We start from the raw sequence: 23,910 nt of genomic DNA, 5'->3' as shown, positions 1-23,910 counted from the left end.
GATATTCGGGAGGATAGACGGCGGGGGAGGTGGCCTCCGTCGGCCACTTCTGGCAAGTGCTAGAGCCGCGGAGCACAAAATCGGAACTTTTAGAAGCCGGCTCCGCTGAGGGTCGTCGCTGCAGTGGCTAAGCAGGGGGTGGAACCCTCGTGGGACAGTGTGGTCTCAGGACCCTCAGGGTCACAGAAAGACCGGGGGTGCCTGAGTGCGGCAGAGCTCCCAGGTATCGGAGCGGGGAAGCCGGCTGCAGAGACGGAGCTGAGGCGCGGGCTCTCAGCTCGGGGTTGCCATAAACTGTAATCCGCGGCACAGTCAGGCCACTGCTCCTACAGCAGGGACCCAACAAGTGGCAGAGCCGGGGAGACTCCCCTCCCTCCCCCGGGAGGAGCGGCGTGGGAGCGCACCGCAGGGATCTGCTGGGTTTGGAGACTCCACACCGAGTCGGGTGCCAGAGATAGAAACACTCGGTCACAGGCCGGGTGAGCACAGAGAGCGGCCAGAGACCGGCGACAGGGGAGTGACTGATTGCTTTTCTCCGGGGGCTCACTGATGAGCAGGGCCCCGAGTTCTCGGCTCCTCCGGGGCAGAGATTGGGAGGCCGCCATTTTGACTCCCGTCCTCCAAAGCCCAACGGAAAGCTTGCAGGGAACAAAAGCTCCCGAGAGCAAACCCCAAGCAGATTACTTAGCCCAGACCGACAAGGGCAGGGCAATTCCGCCTCTGGCAAAGACATTTGAGAACCATGGCAATAGGTCCCTCCCCCAGAAGATCAGCACGAACAGCCAGCAAGCCAAGATCAAGTTTACCGATCAAGGAGAACGGGAGAACTCCAGCGCTAGGGGAATACTGCACATAGAATTCATGGCTTTTTTCCCATGATTCTTTAGTCTTTCAAAGTTAATTTTTTTAACTGTCTTTTTTTTTTTTAATTTTTCTTTTTCCCTTTTTCAACCACCATCTTATCAATCCCTTTTTTAAAAAAACATTTTTATTTTTCATTTTTAGAGTCATATTCTATCCCTTTATAGTAGTTACCCTTATTTTTGGCATATATATATAAGTTGTTCTCTCTTTAAAATTTTGAGATACAGTTTCTTCTAACAGATCAAAATATACTGTAAATCTCTAGTGTATGCTTTGTGCCAGTCTCCTGCCTAATCACATTCACTCCCCCTTTTTTCTTTCGTTCTTTTTTTTTTTAAAATCCTCTTCTTTCTTTTTTCAAACAACTTATCAATTCCTTTCATAAATTTTTTTATATTTTTCATCTTTACAGTCATATTCCATCCCTTCCTTTCATAAAATTTTTTATATTTTTCATCTTTACAGTCATATTCCATCCCTTCATCGTATCATCGTACCCTATCATCGTACCCTAATTTTGTACATATATAAGTCTTTATTTCTTTAAAATTTTGGGAGGCACTTCCTTCTAACAGACCAAAATACACCCAAAATCTAGTGTGTGGCACCAATCTATGCACCAACCTGATCATATTTGATCATATTCTGTTTTTTTTGTTTTGTTCTGTTTTTGTTTGTTTTTATCTTTTTTTTTCCTCTTTCTTTTTTCTTTCTTTCCCTTTCTTTTCCCCTGGTTTCAGGTCTTTTCTGATTTGTTTAGAGTATATTTTCTGGGGACATTGTTACCCTGTTAGCATTTTGTTCTCTCATTCATCTATTCTCCTCTGGACAAAATGTCAAGATGGAAAAAATCACCTCAACAAAAAGAACAAGAAGTAGTACCGTCTGCCAGGACCTACTCAATATGGACTTTAGTACGATGTCGGACCTAGAGTTAAGAATCATGATTTTAAAGATACTAGCTGGGCTTGAAAAAAGCATGGAACTTATTAGAGAAACCTTTCTGGAGAAATAAAAGGTCTAAAATCTAACCAAGTCGAAATCAAAAAGGCTATTAATGAGGTGCAATCAAAAATGGCACTAACTCCTAGGATAAATGAGGCAGAAGAGAGAACCAGCAATATAGAAGACCAAATGATGGAAAATAAAGAAGCTGAGAAAAAGAGAGATAAACAACTACTGCATCATGAGGGCAAAATTCGAGAGATAAGCAACATGATAAGATGAAACATTAGAATAATTGGGATCCCAGAAGAAGAAGAAAGAGAGAGAGGGGCAGAAGGTATATTGGAGCAAATTATAACAGAGAACTTCCCTAATATGGGGAAGGAAACAGGCATCAAAATCCAGGAGGCACAGACAACCCCTCTCAAAATCAATAAAAATATGTCAACACCCCAACATCTAATAGTAAAACTTACAAGTCTCAGAGACAAAGAGAAAATCCTGAATGCAGCTCTGAACAAGAGATATGTAACCTATAATGGTAGAAACATTAGATTGGCAACCGACCTATCCACAGAGACCTGGCAGGCCAGAAAGGACTGGCCTGATATATTCAGAGCATTAAACGAGAAAAATATGCAGCCAAGAATACTATATCCAGCTAGGCTGTCATTGAAAATAGAAGGAGAAATAAAAAGCTTCCAAGACAAACAGAAACTAAAGGAATTTGCAAACATGAAACCAGCCCTACAAGAAATATTGAAAGGGGTCCTCTAAGCAAAGAGAGAGCCTAAAAGCAGCATAGATCAGAAAGGAATACAGACAATATACAGTAACAGTCACCTTACAGGCAATACAATGGCACTAAATTCATATCTGTCAATAGTTACCCTGATTGTAAATGGGCTAAATGCCCCAATCAAAAGACACAGGCTATCAGATTGGATTAAAAAACTAGACCCATCCATATGCTGTCTGCAAGAGACTTATTTTAGACCCAAAGACACCCCGAGATTGAAAGTGAGGGGGTGGAAAACCATTTACCATGCTAATGGACACCAAAAGAAAGCTGGGGTGGCAATCCTTATATCAGACAAATTAGATTTTAAACCAAAGACTGTAATAAGAGATGAGGAAGGACACTATATCCTACTTAAAGGATCTATCCAACAAGAAGATCTAACAATTGTAAATATCTATGCCCCTAACATGGGAGCAGCCAATTATATAAGGCAATTAATAATGAAAGCAAAGAAACACATTGACAACCATACAATAATAGTGGGGGACTTTAACATCCCCCTGACTGAAATGGACAGGTCATCTAAGCAAAAGATCAACAAGGAAATAAAGACTTTAAATGACACACTGGACCAAATGGACTTCAGAGTCATATTCAGAACATTCCATCCCAAAGCAATGGAATACACGTTCTTCTCTAGTGCCCATGGAACATTCTCCAGAATAGATCACATCCTAGGTCACAAATCAGGTCTCAACTGGTACCAAAAGATTGGGATCATTCCCTGCATATTTTCAGACCACAATGCTTTGAAACTAGAACTCAATCACAAGAGGAAAGTCGGAAAGAACTCAAATACATGGAGGCTAAAGAGCATCCTACTAAAGAATGAATGGGTCAACCAGGAAATTAAAGAAGAATTAAAAAAATTCGTGGAAACCAATGAAAATGAAAACACAACTGTTCAAAATCTTTGGGATGCAGCAAAGACAGTCCTAAGAGGAAAGTATATAGCAATACAAGCCTTTCCCAGGAAACAAGAAAGGTCTCAAATACACAACCTAACCCTACACCTAACGGAGCTAGAGAAAAAAACAGCAACTAAAGCCTAAACCCAGCAGGAGAAGAGAAATAATAAAGATCAGAGCAGAAATCAATGAAATAGAAACCAAAAGAACAGTAGAACAGATCAACGAAACTAGGAGCTGGTTCTTTGAAAGAATTAATAAGATTGATAAACCCCTGGCCAGACTTGTCAAAAAAAAAAAAAAGAGAGAGAGAGAGAAATGACCCAAATCAATAAAATCATGAATGAAAGAGGACAGATCACAACCAACACCAAAGAAATACAAACAATTATAAGAACATATTATGAGCAACTCTATGCCAGCAAATTGGATAACCTGGAAGAAACGGATGCATTCCTAGAGATGTATCAACTACCAAAATTGAGCCAGGAAGAAATAGAAAACCTGAACAGACCTATAACCACTAAGGAAATTGAAGCAGTCCTCAAAAATCTCCCAACAAACAAAAGCCCAGGGCCAGATGGCTTCCCAGGGGAATTCTACCAAACATTTAAAGAAGAATTAATACCTATTCTCCTGAAACTGTTCCAAAAAATAGAAATGGAAGGAAAACTTCCAAACTCATTTTATGAGACCACCATTACCTTGATCCCAAAGCCAGACAAAGACCCCATCAAAAAGGAGAATTACAGACCAATATTCTTGATGAACATGGATGCAAAAATTCTCACCAAAATACTAGCCAATAGGATCCAACAATACATTAAAAGGATTATTCACCATGACCAAGTGGGATTTATTCCTGGGCTGCAAGGTTGGTTCAACATCTGCAAATCAATCAACGTGATACAATGTATTAACAAAAGAAAGAACAAGAATCATATGATCCTCTCAACATATGCAGGAAAAGCATTTGACAAAGTACAGCATCCTTTCTTGATCAAAACTCTTCAGAGTATAGGGATAGAGGGTACATACCTCAATATCATAAAAACGATCTATGAAAAACCTGCAGCGAATATCATTCTCAATGGGGAAAAACTGAGAGCTTTCCCCCTAAGGTCAGGAACGTGGCAGGGATGTCCACTATCACCACTGCTATTCAACAGAGTATTAGAAGTCCTAGCCACAGCAATCAGACAACAAAAAGAAATAAAAGGCATCTGAATCAGCAAAGAAGAAGTCAAACTCTCACTGTTTGCAGATGATATGATACTTTATGTGGAAAACCCAAAAGACTCCACCCCAAAACTACTAGAACTCATACAGGAATTCAGTAAGGTGGCAGGATATAAAATCAATGCACAGAAATCAGTGGCATTCCTATACACCAAAAACAAGACAGAAGAGAGAGAAATTAAGGAGTCAATCCCATTTACAATTGCACCCAAAACCATAAGATACCTAGGAATAAATCTAACCAAAGAGGCAAAGGATCTGTACTCAGAAAACTATAAAATACTCATGAAAGAAATTGAGGAAGACACAAAGAAATGGAAAAACGTTCCATGCTCATGGATTGGAAGAACAAATATTGTGAAGATGTCAATGCTACCTACAGCAATCTACACATTCAATGCAATCCCCATCAAAATACCATCCACTTTTTTCAAACAAATGGAACAAATAATCCTAAAATTTGTATGGAACCGGAAAAGACCCCGAATAGCCAGAGGAATGTTGAAAAAGAAAAGCAAAGCTGGCGGCATCACAATTCCAGACTTCCAGCTCTATTACAAAGCTGTCATCATCAAGACAGTCTGGTACTGGCACAAAAACAGACACATAGATCCATGGAAGAGAATAGAGAGCCCACAAATGGACCCTCAACTCTACGATCAACTCATCTTTGACAAAGCAGGAAAGAATGTCCAATGGAAAAAAGACAGTCTCTTCAACAAATGGTGTTGGGAAAATTGGACAGCCACATGCAGAAGAATGAAACTGGACCATTTCCTTACACCACACACAAAAATAGACTCAAAATGGTTGAAAGACCTAAATGTGAGACAGGAGTCCATCGAAATCCTAATGGAGAACGCAGGTGGCAACCTCTTCAACCTCAGCCGCAGCAACTTCTTCCTAGAAACATCGCCAAAGGCAAGGGAAGCAAGGGCAAAAATGAACTTTTGGGATTTCATCAAGATAAAAAGCTTTTGCATGGCAAAAGAAACAGTCAACAAAACCAAAAGACAACCGACAGAATGGGAGAAGATATTTGCAAATGACATATCAGATAAAGGGCTAGTATCCAAAATCTATAAAGAACTTATGAAACTCAACACCCAAAGAACAAATGATCCAATCACAAAATGGGTGGAAGACATGAACAGACATTTTTCCAAAGAAGACATCCAAATGGCCAACAGACACATGAAAAAGTGCTCAACATCACTCGGCATCAGGGAAATCCAAATCAAAACCTCAATGAGATACCACCTCACACCAGTCAGAATGGCTAAAATTAACAAGTCAGGAAACAGATGTTTGGCAGGGATGCGGATAAAGGGGAACCCTCCTACACTGTTGGTGGGAATGCAAGCTGGTGCAACCACTCTGGAAAACAGTATGGAGGTTCCTCAAAAAGTTGAAAATGGAGCTACCATAGGATCCAGCAATTGCACTACTGGGTATTTACCCCAAAGATACAAATGTAGGGATCCGAAGGGGTACGTGCACCCCGATGTTTATAGCAGCAATGTCCACAATAGCCAAACTGTAGAAAAAGCCAAGATGTCCATCGACAGATGAATGGATAAAGAAGTGGTATATATATACAATGGAATATTATGCAGCCATCAAAAAAGAATGAGATCTTGCCACTTGCAATGACGTGGATAGAACTGGAGGGTGTTATGCTGAGTGAAATAAGTCAATCAGAGAAAGGCATGTATCATATGACCTCACTGATATGAGGAATTCTTAATCTCAGGAAACAAACTGAGGGTTGCTGCAGTGGTGGGGGGGTGGGAGGGATGGGGTGGCTGGGTAATAGACATTGGGTAGGGTATGTGCTATGGTGAGCACTGTGAATTGTGCAAGACAGTTGAATCACAGATCTGTACCTCTGAAACAAATAATGCAATATATGTTAAGAAAAAAAAAAAGATAGCAGGAGGGGAAGAATGAAGGGGGGAAATCGGAGGGGGAGATGAACCATGAGAGATGATGGACTCTGAAAAACAAACAGGGTTTTAGAGGGGAGGGAGGTGGGGGGATGGGTTAGCCTGGTGATGGGTATTAAAGAGGGCACATTCTGCATGGAGCACTGGGTGTTATACACAAACAATGAATCATGGAACACTACATCAAAAACTAATTATGTGGGGCGCCTGGGTGGCTCAGTTGGTTAAGTGACTGCCTTCGGCTCAGGTCATGATCCTGGAGTCCCGGGATCGAGTCCCACATCGGGCTCCCTGCTCAGCAGGGAGTCTGCTTCTCCCTCTGACCCTCTTCCCTCTCATGCTTGCTATCTCTCGTTCTCTCTCTCTCTCAAATAAATAAATAAATCTTAAAAAAAAAAAACTAATGATGTAATGTATGGTGATTAACATAACAATAAATTTAAAGTAATGCCCCAGGGTGGAAGGTAAGGAGAGCATGAGGCAGGGCTGAAGTGCAGCTCTGTTAGGTTGCACCTGGATGAAGCTAGTCAGCACTCACACAGATCTGGTGGCTGCAGCACGGCTAGAATAGGACAGGTAAGGCTGAGAGGATCTCAGGTGATGTATTAAGAGGTCTCCAATGTAGTTTGCCCTTTGAACCACTCAGATCTTCCCAAGCTTTCCATTATGTCTGGCTCTCATATTAAAATATGGGACTTTATATTTTGTAAAAATAAGATGCCCTTATGTATTTTCTGAGATAGAGGGGGACACAAGTCCAATCTGCCACAGAGCTCCCTCCAAAATGCAAACTTTGCAAAGACATTAATGCAAGAGGATTTGCATAAGGAAGTAAGCTAAAGTGTCCTCTGCTGTGGCTGATCCCAAGACTGTAATTGATAGTCATATCTCCCTTCAACTCCAATTCTAGATTTCTCTTACCCTTCGCTTGACTTTGGCCAGTGATTGCCTAGTGGAAGGACTCAGACTTTCAGCTGCAAGGGTTCTAAATCCTTGTTTGCCTTACCCTTATGAGCTATAGTTGACCTCTTTCCCACTCACCATTATCACTGGCCACAGAAAAACCAAGACATGTCCCAATGAAACGTATGTTCTGGACATACTCCTCACTGCTGATGTACAGCAGCTACCCTAGTTCCTCGTGATTCTTTTATTCTTATCAGTAGAGAAACTCCTTTATTTGCCCATTCACCCATGGTATCATGAGCCCAGAGGACCAAGTGCTCATTATAGAATCAGGCTCCCTGTGGAGGAAGTAATCTTTCCACCCAGAAACTAGGACGTCTAATATGGCAGGAATAGAAACAAGAAGTTTAGATCCTGAATAGAGGTCACTGTGGTGATGGTGAGAATGGTCAATCCTACCAACACCCCTAGGTTCTATTCTAGCTACATGAGCATTCTAGTCTATATTGGCTATTGATTCAGCATGTAAACTTCACTGGCTCAGATCCCTAACCCTGCAGGCTTTCTCTCCAAGTTGGAACCTTACCTGAGCCTTTAATGGGTCATTCTGCCATTCTATTAGGCAGTCTGTTTCTGCATGATTGGGAACACAGTAAGATTAGTGGATACGATGGTCATGTGCCCCTTATTGCACCTTCTCTCCCAAGAAATGGGTCTCTTGGTTAAGTGTTGTGCTGTTGCAGTGTGTGGAACAAGTTGGTTCTTGCAGTGCTGTGTAGGATTTCACACTGGTAGATCAGGCAATCTATAAGCCCTTGAATAGTGGCTCCAGTGGAGGCAAGGACATCAGAGAAGGCAAACCCAAATCCAAAGGAACAGTTCTTTTTAAAATGAATTACTACTTTCGACAGGCAGAAAGGGTCCAGAGATTTCATCATCTCTAAAGGAGATCTGTACTGATTAACCAATCACTCCCCATTCTCTCTCTCTCCATCCCCCCTGAGAACAACTAATCTGCTTTCTATCTTCATGGATTTACCTTCTCTGGACATTTTACATAAATGGAATCATACAACATGTGACCTATGTGCCTGGCTCCTTTCACTTAGCATAATGTTTTCATGTTTCATCCACAGTGCAGGACTAGAAAGAAGGTGGCCCATCAGACAAGCAGCCTGATGGGAAAACAGATGTAAACAGGCCAAGCTTTATGTACTTTCAGGACTTTTCAAACAGGTTCATTTCTAGCATCCTCGTGTAGAGAGCAGTCCCACTCCGTGTCTAAATGCCATATACCTTAGATATAATCATTGGAATGCCAAAAATGCCCATAGTTATTCTCAGAGGCTTAGAGCTACAAAACTACTTTCCCACGTCAAAAGGTTTTGAGAGTACCCATCTTATGAAGGAGAGTGTTTTCTAGCCAGCTGGCTGACCAACACCATGTGCTTATCCCTTCTGCATCCATGGCAATCTTAGTCAACACTTCTAGAAAGAGGTGACTTAATAACAATGCATGAGCCATTATCTATAACTCTTTTACCCTTTTAAGAGCCAATACTTACAAAGAGCTTTTCTGTTATAGGTGAGTTGCAGAACTCAAACAATATCCCATTTGTAATGGTGTTCATTGTAATAACATTGGCTTCTATATCTTATAGCTCCATTGGACAATTTAACCAGTATGCCAATAAAGAAAATTTGCTAATAACGAAAAAAAGGTTAAATGAAAAAAAAAATAGATTATTCTTCCTGTGAGGCTTCCTGGAGCTTACTTCTCAGCTATTTCTTCCTGACCCACTCCGGAACTTGGAGATAGAAGATGAGTGGCCAAATTCTAGCTTTCCACCAACTCACTATGTGGGAGAATCTGTTTGCTCAACTCACAGGATGAACAAACTAGTAAGATCTGTTATGCCCACATCATGTAGTAGTCATGAGGATCATGTGAGGTGATGATGCTATTAGCGTATACATGAAATACTTGGTAAACCAGAATAAAGCCTGATCAAAGTTAACTAGGATCACAAACGCAGTAGTAGATCTGAGAACTTGTGAAACCTAGCCTGATTTAGCCCTCGGTGTGTGTATTATATTGATTTGGAGAGAGCACGTTTCTATCAGGGACCATTCAGCAGCTGTTTGGCTTGAGGACTATGCAGCTTTATTAAGACCAAACACTTGTCCACTGTGCAAAAAGTACATTTTAAATATTTGTAAGATTGCTTATCTTCTTCCAGAGATGTTCATCCCTGGAGAGTTACTGTCAGTAGGGTAAAGTGACTGAAATTCTAGCTGGGGATGGGGGGGCGGTCTCTGTCCCAATAGGGCCCATAAATCTGTAAGGATCTATCTGTTCTGTGTCAGAGTTTGGCTGAAAAGCCTGTTAGGATTTCCAAACTCTCCAGATGCCCCTATTTAATGCTTGGCTGGCCTTCTTATGTAGCATAACCAAGTTGCCATTTCACAATCATCCTCAATCCCTGGAATCTAAAACAACAAAGCCAGAAGCTCTGAAATGTACGCTATGAAGCATGAAAGAACCTATTAAGGTTCTGTCTGATTCAGTTTTGTGTGACAATAGAAGTTCTAATGTACTTATGATGAATTCCTTTTACTCATAAAAAACTTGGCACTTTATAGAAAGAATGTATCTCATGACCAAAAAGACCCAGGGTGGCTTGGAGGGGCTATGCTTCCTTTTCATATCATATCCAGTATCTTCATCTCCAATAGCAACAGAGGGAGGGGAAATATCTTGAATGAAGCTAAGTCAGCTAAAGTCATGGTGAAAAGTAGAAGATGGGGGGCACCTGGGTGGCTCAGTCTGTTAAGCATCCAACTCTTGATTTCGGCTCAGGTCCTGATCTCAGGGTTGTGAAATTGAGCTGGGCTTGGAGCCTGCTTAAGATTCTCTCACTCCTTCTCCCTCCACCCCTCCCCTCTCCCAAAAAAAATTTAAGTAGAAGATGGAAATTTCCCATTTAAGGAAATTGTTGATGAACATTTTAGTAAGGCACTTAAATCTTTCTGTGTCTCATCTTTTGTATCTGTGAAATGAAACCGTAGGATCACTCTGTCCTACTTTGGAGAACTGTTGCAAAGACCAAAGAAGTAATTGTTCAAGTGTACAAGGTGACATTGGTTATTCAGGGACAGTCTTTTTCATTCAACAGAGTAAGAATATGGGGGGTTATGCTTTATCAAATATTTGGGGGAACACAGATTTATCACAGTGATTTTGAGAGAATTCGATTGTAAAAACAAACAAAACAACAAACACTAAACAATTTAAAAGCATCTCCACCCATCCTTTCATCCTCTACTCTTCCAACAATGCAAGAGGACTGTCCTCCACTTGCATCCCTGCTCTCCTCACCCCCTTCTTTGACTTCTTCCCTCACCCTCCTCTCCCACATTCTTTCCACTGTTGTCTAAACACACCCAAGTCTCTTCTTGCTAAAACAAAATTCCTCCATGGTTCCCACATCTTGGTCCATCTGCCACTGCTGCTTCCCTACCTGTCTCCTTTCCTTTGCAGCTGAATGTTCATAAAGACTTTTCTCAAGTTGCTCTCGATGTTTTTACTTCCATTCACTCTTTAACTTACTGCAATCTGGCTTCTGCTCTCATTACTCAATTTAAAAGAGTCTTGCCAAAATCACTAACAACCTTTGTTGCAAAATTCAGCAGACATTTTTAGATCCTTTCCTGGATTGAACCGATGGTAGCTTTTGTAGTGATGACCACTTCCATCTGATTCCCCCACAATTGCACTCCTTGATTGCCTGGTGCCTCAAAGTGTATCTCTGATCAGCCTGGGAGGTAGGGCTGCTCTTTCACAATGAGAGCAGATAACTGAGATCTGAGCCAGTTAGGAGTGCTGGCTGGACCCCTTGCATTTAGCATCAAATGCATTCTTTTTAAAAATATTTGTTTTAAAGTTGAGTATAGTTCTTTTATAGATTTTATTTATTTGAGAGAGAGAGAGAAAGCACATGCAGGGGAAGTGGCAGAGGGAGAGGGAGAAGCATGCTCCCCAGGACCCTGGGATCATGACCTGAGCCGAAGACAGAGGCTTAACCGATTAAGCCACCCAGGTGCCCCTATAGTTCTTGAATTCAGTAAAGTTGCAGGATACAAAGTTATACCTAGAAATTGGTAGCATGTCTATGCACTAATAATGAAGTAGCAGAAAGAGAAATTAAGAAAACAATTCCATTTACAATTGTACTAAAAAGAATAAAATACCTAGGAATAAACTTAACTGAGGAGATGAAGGACCTGTACTCTGAAAACAATAAAACATTGATGAAATTGAAGATGACACAAACAAATGGAAAGATATTCCATGCTCATGGACTGAAAGAATCGATATTGCTAAAATGTCCATACTACCCAAAGCAACCTACAGATTCAATGGAAGTGCATTCTTGAATAGAGGGCTCACCTCCATGGCTGCCGCGGCTCACCCTGTGTGCTATGATCTACTTGCCCATACACATTTGGAAAGCAGAGCATCCAGGATTCCAGTGGGTCTGTCTTCCTGCAGGAATTCAGAAGAGAGGTTAGGGGGATGAACTCCAGCCCCTATTGCTCTAGTTGATGTCAGGGCCATAATTGGTGCTTATGTCTCTCTCCACTGTCTGCTCTAAATTCCCCTCATACTCAGCTTTTACCTCTGCTGGTCTTGATGAGTTATCTGGTATGATCCAAGCTCTTATTTCTGAGGGGTCTGAACCCATGGTAACTATACATTTTGCAGGTGGGCATTGCTGGGATTGTTCATTTTAGTCATAATTGAGCAAGTGCTATGGCATGCCCAAGTGGATTACATGAATTCCACATATATGCCTCCCTACTGTCATTGGATCACAGCAGACCTATCTCTTCCCACTGACCAGGATCAGTTACTCCTACCCAGACAGTAACTCCTCCTTTAGTCTACTGGTCCCTGGATATAAAAATTCCAAAATCCCCAGATGGCAGCCATAGCTTCTAGATCCCTGCAGAGCCTAGAACTATAGGGATTGGAAACACAAAATCCCTCAGTGGATCATTGGATATGAAGACCTTCATATTCTTCCTAATGGGACACAACATCCAAACAGAGATTTGTGACTTAATATATAACCTGCATGATGATTTCTCTGTGAAATAGGTCTCATGGTTATATGCTGTGTTATATGAGATTATATACCTGGATCACATACTTTGAAATCTCCCAGATAGGGGTCCTTGCCTGAGGTTATAGAGGCAAGAAAGGTGAACAGTCACCAAGAGTAAGTATCTACTACTATGACAACAAACCACTGGCCCTTCCAGGAAGAAAGGGCTCAATGTGGTCAATTTGCCACAATATAGTACCCTCAAGTAATAGTGCCACATGGAATTCTGTCGCTAACTGGTTGGACTTTCATTGGTGGTAGTAGACAGATAAGCCTTGGTTAATGGGGGTCCTTGCTATTGACATGTAGTCTCCACTCTGTTAGTGTGCCAATTGTGCTAGTTCTGGGGTGGCCAGTGACGAGGACTAGGTACCCTTGACTATCAAGTCATTTTGTCTTAGTTATTCAATGCTTATCCTATGGTGACTGCTTTCTGGTGGTCATTAATATCTTATACAAAGATCTTCACATTTCACGCCCACTCCCATATACTCATCCTCATGCATCTAGCCCAGAGTCTTTTTTCTACAATCTTCTAGCCTTTTTCTTCCCAGGCTCTGACCAGCTCGCCAATCCATTTGCTTGTGAGTTCATATGTATTTTTATCTTAGGCTACTTTTTGATGAAATCCACCCATTGGGAAGATTTTCCCTTGCTGCTGTTTTTCAAGGCCCCCTCCACGTGTAGCTCATGTCCATTTTGGGTGGACATACTTAACCAACTTCTATATACCAAACCAAATGATCCACTAACCAAGCTCTGGCTTTTGTCTTTTTCCTGTAGCTGCTCATATGGGACACTTCATACAGCCATAGCTCTGAGCCAAGGAAAGGACAGTGATATAATCTTAGTAGTTGATGTGGAGGTCTAGGATACCAGCTCATACAGTTTATTTATGCTTTGTAGTCCTGCTCACCTTTGATCCCTGATGTGCTTTTCCATCCAATAAATTGCTCCAGAGTCTGCTCGATGTTATGACTTAGTGGGTTCTAGAGAACTCAGCTCATGATGGGCAATTTAGGATGCATGGTCACTTGACTTCCATAGTCAAATGTTCTGTCTCATTTGACTGACGGCCCAGTAGCATACCAAGAGCTTTCTTCTGCACTGCAGATGTGTGGACTTGCTCCAGAACTCTGGGGGAACTGCATTATGAGTCTCCTGTGAAGGCTTACCTTAAACTCCACACCACACTCGCTTTTTTCCTCTGTTGTCATCTCCAACACAATAGAGTTTACCATATCATATGACCCAAGGTGGAGTGCAGAGTCCTGCTCAGCCCCTACTCCAAGCTGGGAGAATTCCATGTCAACTGAAATATGGTCAGAGCCATCCTTGTACAGTATTCCACTGAATTAATAAACTATAATTTGACTATTTTCCTACTGAGGGATAAATAAGAGCATAATTCTGAGTCCTGAGATTGGTCTTAGCTTTTTCTAATTTCCCACTGACTAGATAAGGGCTTTCACATTTGGTTTTCAGTTGTTAGTTGTCTCAGCTTTTCATTATCTGTCTGTAGTAGCTTCAGTACAACTTAATTGAAGTCAGCTGATTGCATGGATGCATTGCTTTTCTTCAATTCCCTCATTCTTACCCCAACCTACCCGACATGCATACTTTCCTATCCTAGATCATGAATCATTCCACAGGCTGCATTTCATCTAATTTCCATACTTTTGCCTTCCAGTTCACTATTCTTCAGCAGACTACTCTTCTGTTTAATCCATCCAGTATTACTGCATGTATTGTTCATTTCTGTTATATTTCATTGTGTTTTTTATATTTTATTTTTTTGTGGTTTTAGTTATGTCTTTTATGTTCTGGATTAATTTAAACAAACTTTATAGTCACTATGAAATTGTTCTATTTTCTGAAATTCTTGGGGACTTCAATTTGTTAATTTTTGGGTCTACTGGCTCTTCCATGGTGAATTGTTACCTTCTTATTTTATAATTTTGGATTATGAGCTCATCTTCAGCATGACTATATCACTGAGAATTTTGTACAGCCTGGGCTGAGAGCAGGAGTCATCAGGAGCAACATTAAGGATATCAACATTAGAGATTTCACCACTCAGTTGAAACATATTTTCTGTTACTGTCTCAGCTTGGGAGATGCCTCAAGCAGGGAGTAGTTTAAATGCAATCCCAAACACCCAAGTCCATGGGTAGGAGCATGATTCCAGATTCTCAAGAATATTTTTTCAATACAGAACATATACAAGGGATATACAAACTTTGGTCAGGGAGTAGCTCTTTTCTGTCTCATATTTTCACTAAGTATGTAGTCTTTTTACATTACCAAGTTTATAGCGGTATCTTAATTCCACCTCTGCCTTTCACATGTGCCAAGGTCTATTTTTCTGACCTCATGTCAGCATTAAAAGCCAAGCTCCCAGGCTACTGAGTTTGGGGAAAACTTCCCCATTACAACCTTTCTGCTCTTAGAACACTCACAAAGTTTACCATTCTGTTTTCAGTTCTCTCTGGATACCTGGGGAGTTGTCTTCCTTCCAGGGAGTTCAGCTATTCACTGAAAGAATTATGTCTTATCCAGCATTTATGGGTGGCCACAGTGGGGAGGCTTTTGGACTGGACAGACTCTAGGAAGTCTCCACTTTTCAGTCCCTAGATTATTGATTCTACAGATATTTATTTTTTCAGTGGCTATGTTGGGTATTGAAGACATTATGTTAAGAAAAGGAGAAATAGATCCTATGTTATCAATTTCATGATATAAATTAGACATCAGTTTCTCCAGGAATATTTCCTGGACCTTTCTCAAATCTAGATTACATAGACCTGATCTAGCACTGCATATTTCCTCATTCTATCAGACTCTTTCAATTGCATGTTTCAGTGTTTGCATCATCTTCTAAATTAGACTATAGGCTCTGAGATGGTAAAGAATGTCCTCTCAATTAATGATTCCAAAGCACCTTGAAAGCCCAGCATATTGCAGGAATTAGAATGTAATTGTTGAACACAATTATTTCTGAAAGCACTTGAAAAATTTCAGTGTCTTTATGTATATTCCATTATCAGCCTTTCATTTTCCAGGTAATTCTAACATTATCAACCTTTCCTTTATCTTAAGTTCTTTCTGCTCTGCAAATAAATTTGCTCAAGTCTCCTTTATTCTTACAGAGCAAAGCAAAACAGTAATACCTCCCCTAGTACTTTACACCCTCTCAAGATAGTATTTCTGTCTTCTTCAGTTAAGTACTACTCAACTTGCCATTCTTGCATCTGCAAATTCTCTTAAAAGCCAGGCAAAGCAGTCCTGGTTCTTCCTATGTGCCATTTCCAAAGTCATACTGGTCCTCTATGAGGCAATATGCTGTAACACTCTGGTACTCTGCCTGCATTTTATGACTTCTGCCTGATTCCCTTACTTTCTGGTGACCCCCTGAAGCCTTTGCTTGCTCGTTTCTGAGTACCCAAGTGTGGGTACTTCAACCCTGGTTCAATCTTCGTGTATTCATTTTGTTTTAAAAACTTCCCACACTCTTTAATTGACAGCAAAGCTCACCTGGGATTCCTCCACCAGGTCACTCAGCTGGAAGCTCTCTATTGTCTCCTCCTGGTAGCTGGCAGACTGGCATTCCAATTAGCTTATATTAACAATGCTAATCTTTTTGCTTGATGAAGTTACCCCTTAACTTCTAGTATCTTGCTTTCACTCTCATATTCCTCACTGCCACTGTTTGTTCATTCCTTATCCCTCTTCAGATTGACTTCTGCCCCCATCCTTCTGCCAAAACTTGCTGTACCATGGATACAAGGGTGTCTCATCAGTCTTCATCTTCTGGATGATTTCTGATATTTAAAAATAGTGCCCTTTCCTTTCCTATATACCCATGACATATTTATTCTAAGAATTGGAAACTCCATCTGAAGTTAGCTACTTCAGGGGTTTTCAAATTTGACTGCAGATTAAGATTGTCGGAATAACTTATTAAAAATATTGGTTCCTGAGCGATCCCTGAAAATCCTTACATATTAGAGGTAAGAGGCAGAGGTAGAGGTTGGAAATCTGCATTTCAATTTATCTGTTCAGTTAGCAAAACATCACTTGGTAGAAATTTAAACCATATGTACTGGTGGATAAATGCTAAAATATAAGTCACTCTTAACAGTTCTCTTTGGTTCCCTCCTGTAAGGCAACTACTGTTAGTAGTTTCTGGAAGATCCATCAAAACACAAACTCCATGTTTTTAATACATGTTTCAATTGATCTTAATGCAGCTGTTACATCAAGTTTGGGGAGACTTTGATCTTGTCCAACCTCCCATCTTTCTTGAAATTCTTTCTTCCCTTGATATCCTTTATGCTGGTTGTCCAACATTTCTGATAGTCTTAACTTATCTTGCTTCATGCTTCTTACTTTTTCTGACTCTTAAACATGGGCATTCCCTCAGGTGTTCCCTTTGGTCTTCTTTTCTTTCTATATTTTCTTCCTTGACAATCCGTCGCAGGCCCACAAGTTACTTAGAAGATACACTCATACCTCAATCTTTTCCTCCAACATTTCAACCTAGTCACAGTCCAATATTTCTTCTACTATTTAGACATTTCTGTCTGGCTGTCTGGAAGGGCCTCACATTCAACATCAAAACAAATTTATTTTCTTATCAGCAAAACTGCTCTTCCTTCTCTCTTCCCTATTGTCCTTACAGCCTCCTATCATCACTGACTCCGCCTCTGCCTCTCCGCTGTTACTGTACCTCTGACATATTCCACACTTTCGTGCTCTGCACTTCAGTTTTATTTATGTTACAGAATTTTGCACACTAGCTTCACTTCTAAGTGTTTCTCACTCCTCTGCCCACTGTTCACAGGCCTGTTGGGGACACTGTATCTTATTTATTTCTGTGTCTTCTGCACCTCACTCCCTGGCTGGAACATAGTAAGTGTTCTATAAATATGTTGAGTCAGAGAAAACATGATAAAGCTCAAACTTAATGTGCAGTTGGGATCTTCCATTTTCTACTTTACCAGTCTCTTAAATTTAGGTACTTACCTACCCCTTACTTCAACCAGACTGAACTATTCACTGCTCTTCCTGAATGTGCATTACACTTTTCTTTTTGTATTCCTTTGTATCTGCTTTTCCTCATGCTTAAAATGCCCATCTACCTCCTACCTGCCCATCAAAATCCCACAAATCCTTCAAGCTCATATACCTCCTTCTTCATAAAAGCTTCCCAAGTCTCTAACGCCCCGGTTACCACAGCACTTGGATTCAGAGAATGTACCTGTCATACAGAACTGGTTAGAGTCTTCCTTCTCTTACACTAAATTTCTCAAATCGCAGAATTTTAGATGTGGAAGGGACTTTTGAGGTTATCTAACACAATCTTGTGTTTTACATCTAAGAGAACTGAGGTCCACAGAGAATTAATATCTCACTCAGAATTAAATGTCAGCCAGGGACTAGCTGAGCCAGACCTGGAAAGTAACTCTCCTGAATCCACTAAAGCTATGCCGTCTATGCAAATGTTCTGTCTTCTCTTCTAGACTATTAATGCTTAAGATCAGAGATTGAACTCTGTTCAGCTTTGCTTCCCTTATAGTTCCTAATCTAGTGCTTTGCGTACAGGAGGCTCACAAAATTATCCTGGATTGAAATGAACCCTTAATGTGCTGGTTAATAGATATTTTTAACCAAGAGCCATCCTATTCTGGGTTCCCCAGATAACAGAGTCTAAAGCAGAGGTTACTTGCCCATGTGAGAATGAGGAAAGGAGAAGTAGGCAGGGAGGGTTGGAAATGCACTGGGTGCTGCTTTGTTCCCAATGAGCCACAAGGAACCCAGCAGGTTATGTGGCAAGTGCATCTGCACAGCCGTTTGGGGGAGCTGTGGTAGGCTATTTGGAAAATCCATGCTTTAGGGCAGTTCATAAGAAAGAGCTTACCCGCTCCCTCCCACTTCCTGTTTCCCATTGATCAGAGTTGTTCCCCACCCCCATTCCTACCCCACATTTCTAGTTGTGACCTCTGGCCTTCAAAGGCTCCTTGGAAAGCTGGATTCCATGCCCTACTGAAAGGCTTCTCATTTGAGTCACACTAGAAGAAGACACCCTGATATGAATCTGACAAATATCCCTAAACCTTAACGTGTTACAGCTGTTACTTTGTTAGTTTTTGAAGTACACTGATGCTACAAACACAAAATTGGTGGCTCTTTTCTTTATTTTTTTTTAAAGATTTTATTTATTCATTTGAGACACAGAAATACAAAGAGAGAGCATGAGCAGGGAGAGAGGCAGAGGGAGAGGGAGAAGCAGGCTCCCCACTGAGCAGGGAACCCGATGCGGGGCTCGATCCCAGGACCCTGAGATCATGACCTGAGCTGAAGGCAGACGCTTAACCATCTGAGCCATCCAGGTGCCCTGGTAGCTGTTTTCTTTAGACAGAGGCCTGAAACAGGAATAATTTTTAAATGCTTTATACAAGTAAGCAGTGATGTTCGTGAATAAGAAGATTGACATACAGATTGAACAAGTCCTGATTTTTTCTCTCTTAATCAAGAATAATTGGCAAATGCATTCATAGCTCCTAAAAATTAGTATTTTCTCATATGATGTTATGATTCAAAATTAAAAGACCCATAAACTCCTCTTCCCATTAAATTACTCAGCATGGTGCAAAACAGTCCACCCTTTTAACCTGTCGCTCCATCCTCATATGTGCTTCATACTTTTAATGCAAGTGCACATGACAAAAAAGACCTAAGTGTGGAGAAGAATTCTTTTTTTCAAACAAGTGGTTATACCTACTTACAAAAAAGACTTGAGAGCTTGGACACACTCCAAGAGCCTCTGAATATTTTTCTTCAACAGAAATTCCAGCCCAGATGTTCAGTAACCCAGGTTTGTTTTCAAAGAGGGAATAAAGAAACAAATTTCATAAAGACGGGCCAAAATTTGAAAGCAATTAATGGTGACAGGTCCAAGGCTTTTACTTCATTTTATTATTAACACAACCACTCTTTCCAGATTTTATTGTCAAATATTGGAGAAGAGGAAAGAAAAGGAGTCTAGCGATTGAAGAGAAAATTCAGTGGAAAGGGGCATATAAAAGCCACGTTGAGAGTAGAGGAAGAGTAATTAAGGACTCAGCAGACTGCCAGGGACACTGGAAAGTTAGCGAATAGCAACAAGTGACAAACAGGAGCCTAAAGAAGGTCTTCCCATGGATTTCAAACTTTGGGAAGGATATTACAGACCAAGATCAGCTGACATTATAGGTGGAGAAGTTGCTTTAAATGAATTTACACCAACAAACCTGGAGGGATTACATCCCTAGGTGCTAAAGTGCTGTAGTCATAAATCTCTGAGGGCACTGTCTAGAATTTCTGGGGAATCTTGGAATATAAGCATTGAACCAGAGAAATAGGATCACTTTGTCCTGCTTTTCTAAAGAAGGGGAAAAGATAACTTCTTATTTGCTGGGTCACTTAACTGCTCTGAACCTCTGGTTCTTCTGTAAATTGATGACTATTTACTAGCCCTATCATCCACCAGAATTGTTTTCAGAATTAAATAAAATAAGATATGCAAGTTAATCACAAATTTTAAATCAATATAAAAATATTACCAATTATTGAAATATCTTCCCTCTTTGTATTGCACTTTACACATGCCTCTGTTACACAGTTTAACATGTTGCATGATGGAAAAGTTTATGTCCAGTTTCCTAACTGGAATGTGAGATACTCAAGAAAAGAGACTGTGACTTATTTTTTTTATATGAACTCACAACCCAAAACACTGATTAGCATTTAATGGGGGCTTAGTAAGTTTTTGTCGAATGAGGCAATATTAAAAAATAATCTCAGTACGTTGTGCTGTAAGTCAAAATGCACAGGATATTTGAGATAAATGTAAACCCTAGGTTTAGGTCTAAAAAATACTTGCACAGTTACAGGGGTAACTGTAGAAGTCAACTGGTGAAGTCTGAGCCCAGAGTTCACAGTAAAAACCTCTGGGAGCTGTAGTCAACTATAAAGAGAGCCAAGAGACAGATGAAATTTCCAATAATATTATTAATTTTGTCAACAATACATGGCATCCAAATAAAGAAAAATGTTAATCTCATGCATTCAGTACAAGTTGAATCACATTTTAAAAGGGAATTGACAAACTAGAATACATTCAGGTGACTGCCATTTAAGAGGGTATATATTATGGAGTTGAAAGAGCCCAAGTAGGGCCCAAGGAAAGAGAAAAATAAAAGATAGACTTGAGCTGTCTTCAGATATTTAAATGCTATCCAGTGTTGCCTCTGTAGGCGAAACTTAGGCCCCCAAAAATTGTAATTCCAAACCGAGTTGTCACATGTCAAATTTAGATGCAATGTAAGAAGGAATGTACTAATGATAACAGCTCTTCAACAATGGAATGGACTCTTCTATGAGGTGGAGGGACTGTCAGGGATTCAGCCTGTGGCTGAACGCCTGTGGTTTAGATATTTCTTGTACTCCTATCCATGCCCAGCATAGTGGTGAGCACACAATCCATAGTCCCCAAATATTTCTCACAGATTGATGCCAAGGAAAATAATCATATTTAACTATGAGTATGTGCCTACTCTGCCCAGTAGAGTTTAGAACTGGGGCCAGTTATTTAGAGTAGTGATCTCCAGATCTAATTCGTTGTGTATTCCTATCAGTAAAATTTTTGAACACGTACTCCTAATATACACATTCATTTCTAAATTTCATGCTATACAACTGTAGTAATCAGCACATCTTATACATGTTTATAAGACACATAATATAAAGGTGAAGGTGTGAGATAAAGAAAAAGAAATGTTAATGTGTTTTTTTTCTTTTCTATATGAAATAGCTCCATTCAGCCAACCCATTTTGCAGAGCACTGGTGGACAATTAAGGAGCTTAAATTACCTCTGTCTCAAATACTTGGATATTTTGGACCCTTCCTGGTGTTAATTATCTACAAATTAATCTGAAACTTTTCCATTCCCCTTTTCTCATGTAGACAAAACTAGTTAGGTGGGGTTCTTTTGCTTTTGTTTTTTGAAGAAGGTTAAGTGATTTTTCTGGAATTTCTGTATATGTTTTTTGTAAGCCTTAAAAATAATAATTTTAAAAGTCAGTTTCCTGTTTTTGATCCATGGTTTTGATCCAGTTTTTCTATCTTGTGTCTCAAAAACAGGTGTTTTACCTTATAAATATAATACATTTTTCAAAATTGTAACTGCGTGGTGTTCTGTTGAGATGAGGAATTCAAATTAATTGCATCAGCAGGAACTGAATTGCTAATTCTTCCTCCTTCTGTTAAACTTTCAATTGAATCCCAAAGTCCCAACATAAACCCAGCAGCCTTGTGTGAATTTTTAGATGCTCTCTGCTTCACCAATATCTTCTCCCTTTCCTGGAAGATTTGAACTATTTTAAATGAATTGTTATGCAATATAATGCTACACATGCCCATGATTCCTCTTTATTCTTGGAAACTTTCTTCTATGACCTAGTGAGTGACTATAATTTGTTTATTGTGAAATTTGTGAAATCACGTTCCTCTGTCATGAACCAGCAGAGGAATTGCCAAGAGACAAGTAGGTTTCATCTGAGGAGTTTACTTCCCGTTACCTAAGGGGCCCAGAAAACTTCCACATTCCGACTTGGTTTTTGTTGGAAAGAAGTGTTGTCCTCATAATTGGGAAAACCCAGGTGTTAAGCAATGGTACCACTAAGAATCCAGTCTCTTACCTAAGGTTTCTTGGGATTCCCATAGTAATAGTGGAGGGAAGGTCTTTTGTACTAGTCCCTCCTTGGGCCTCCAGGGGCTCCTGTTTTCTCAAATCCTAAAGAAATAGACCCTATGGACTGAGGTGGGTGGGGTGGTAGGATAGAAAGAAGAAGAAAAAAGTTTCTTCTTGTCTAGTTTCCACTCACCAAAAGTATTTTTCCCGGAGGTAATACAAGACAAAACACTGGTTCACCAAGTCTCTCCCTGCTCTGCTTTCTGGGTGACCTGATAGCGAATCAGTAAGTTACTGAACATCAGTTTCTTCCACTGTAAAGAAGACACAATATTATGATTATGGTAATAGTAATTACTATCCATTTGGTAATTCTGTCTCCTGCACTTAATCTCATTTAATCTGAGGCAGGTTTTATTGTTCCCATTTTACAGATGAGGAAACTGAGGTTTAGTGAGATTCATGAATGCAGTCAAGATCATATCGCTAGAAAGGAGTGGCCTTGGGCCTTGGGTGAAAACTGTCTGTTTCCAGAGCCCCATGCTCTGCACCTCTACTGGGAATAAGAGTAATACCATCTCTTTGGGTTAATACCCACTAGTGCGATTGCTGGATTGTAGTGTAGTTTTATTTTTAACTTTTTGAAGAATCTGCATACTGTTTTCCCCAGTGGCTACACCAGTTTGCATTCCACTGACAGTGCACAAAAGTTCCTTTTTCTCTACATCATTACCAACCCCTGTTGTTTCTTGTGTTGTTGATTTAGCCATTCTGACAGGTGTGAAGTGATATCTCATTGTAGTTTTGATTTGCATTTCCCTGATGGTAAGTAATGATGAGCATCTTTTCATGTGTCTGTTGGCCATCTGTATGTCTTCTTTGGAGAAATGTCTGTTCATGTCTTCTGCCCATTTTTAAATTGGATTATTTGCTATATTGTATACCTGAAACTAATATAAAACTGTTATTTAACTGGAATTAAATTTAAAACTTAAAAATAAAAAGCAAAACTGGAGGGGATTATGCTAAGTGAAATAAGTCAATCAGAGAAAGACAATTATCATATGGTTTCACTCATATGTGGAACATAGGGAATAGAGCAGAGGACCACAAGGGAAGGGAAGGAAAACCGAATGGGAAGAAATCAGAGAGGGAGACAAACCGTGAGAGACTCCAGACTCCGGGAAACAAACAGGGTTACAGAAAGGAGGGGCGTGGGGGGATGGGGTGACCAGTTGATGGGTATTAAGGAGGGTACGTGTTGGCATGAGCACTGGGTGTTATATGCAACTAATGAGTCATTGAACACTACAACAAAAACTTATGATGTTGGCCAACTGAACATAATGAAAAATAAAAACAAATATTTATCAGGGGACTAAATAAATAATTTAAAAC

The 23,910-nt window shown here is 40.2% G+C and overlaps 1 protein-coding gene and 1 long non-coding RNA gene across 5 annotated transcripts in view; one reads left to right on the top strand and one right to left on the bottom strand.

The window, feature by feature from the left end:
* Nucleotides 1-23,910, top strand: part of TSHR (thyroid stimulating hormone receptor) — a 165,195-nt gene that overhangs the window by 11,377 nt on the left and 129,908 nt on the right. The gene's annotated exons all lie outside the window — the stretch shown is intronic.
* LOC113908541 overlaps nucleotides 19,097-23,910 on the bottom strand; it is an 88,840-nt gene continuing 84,026 nt past the window's right edge. The window contains exon 3 of the long non-coding RNA XR_003515517.1: nucleotides 19,097-19,203. This is a non-coding gene — a long non-coding RNA (uncharacterized LOC113908541). The remainder of the gene's footprint in view (nucleotides 19,204-23,910) is intronic.

This window comes from Zalophus californianus, chromosome 6, assembly GCF_009762305.2.
Source record: "Zalophus californianus isolate mZalCal1 chromosome 6, mZalCal1.pri.v2, whole genome shotgun sequence".
Lineage (NCBI taxonomy): Eukaryota > Metazoa > Chordata > Mammalia > Carnivora > Otariidae > Zalophus > Zalophus californianus.
This window is presented reverse-complemented; position numbering and strand designations above follow the sequence as displayed.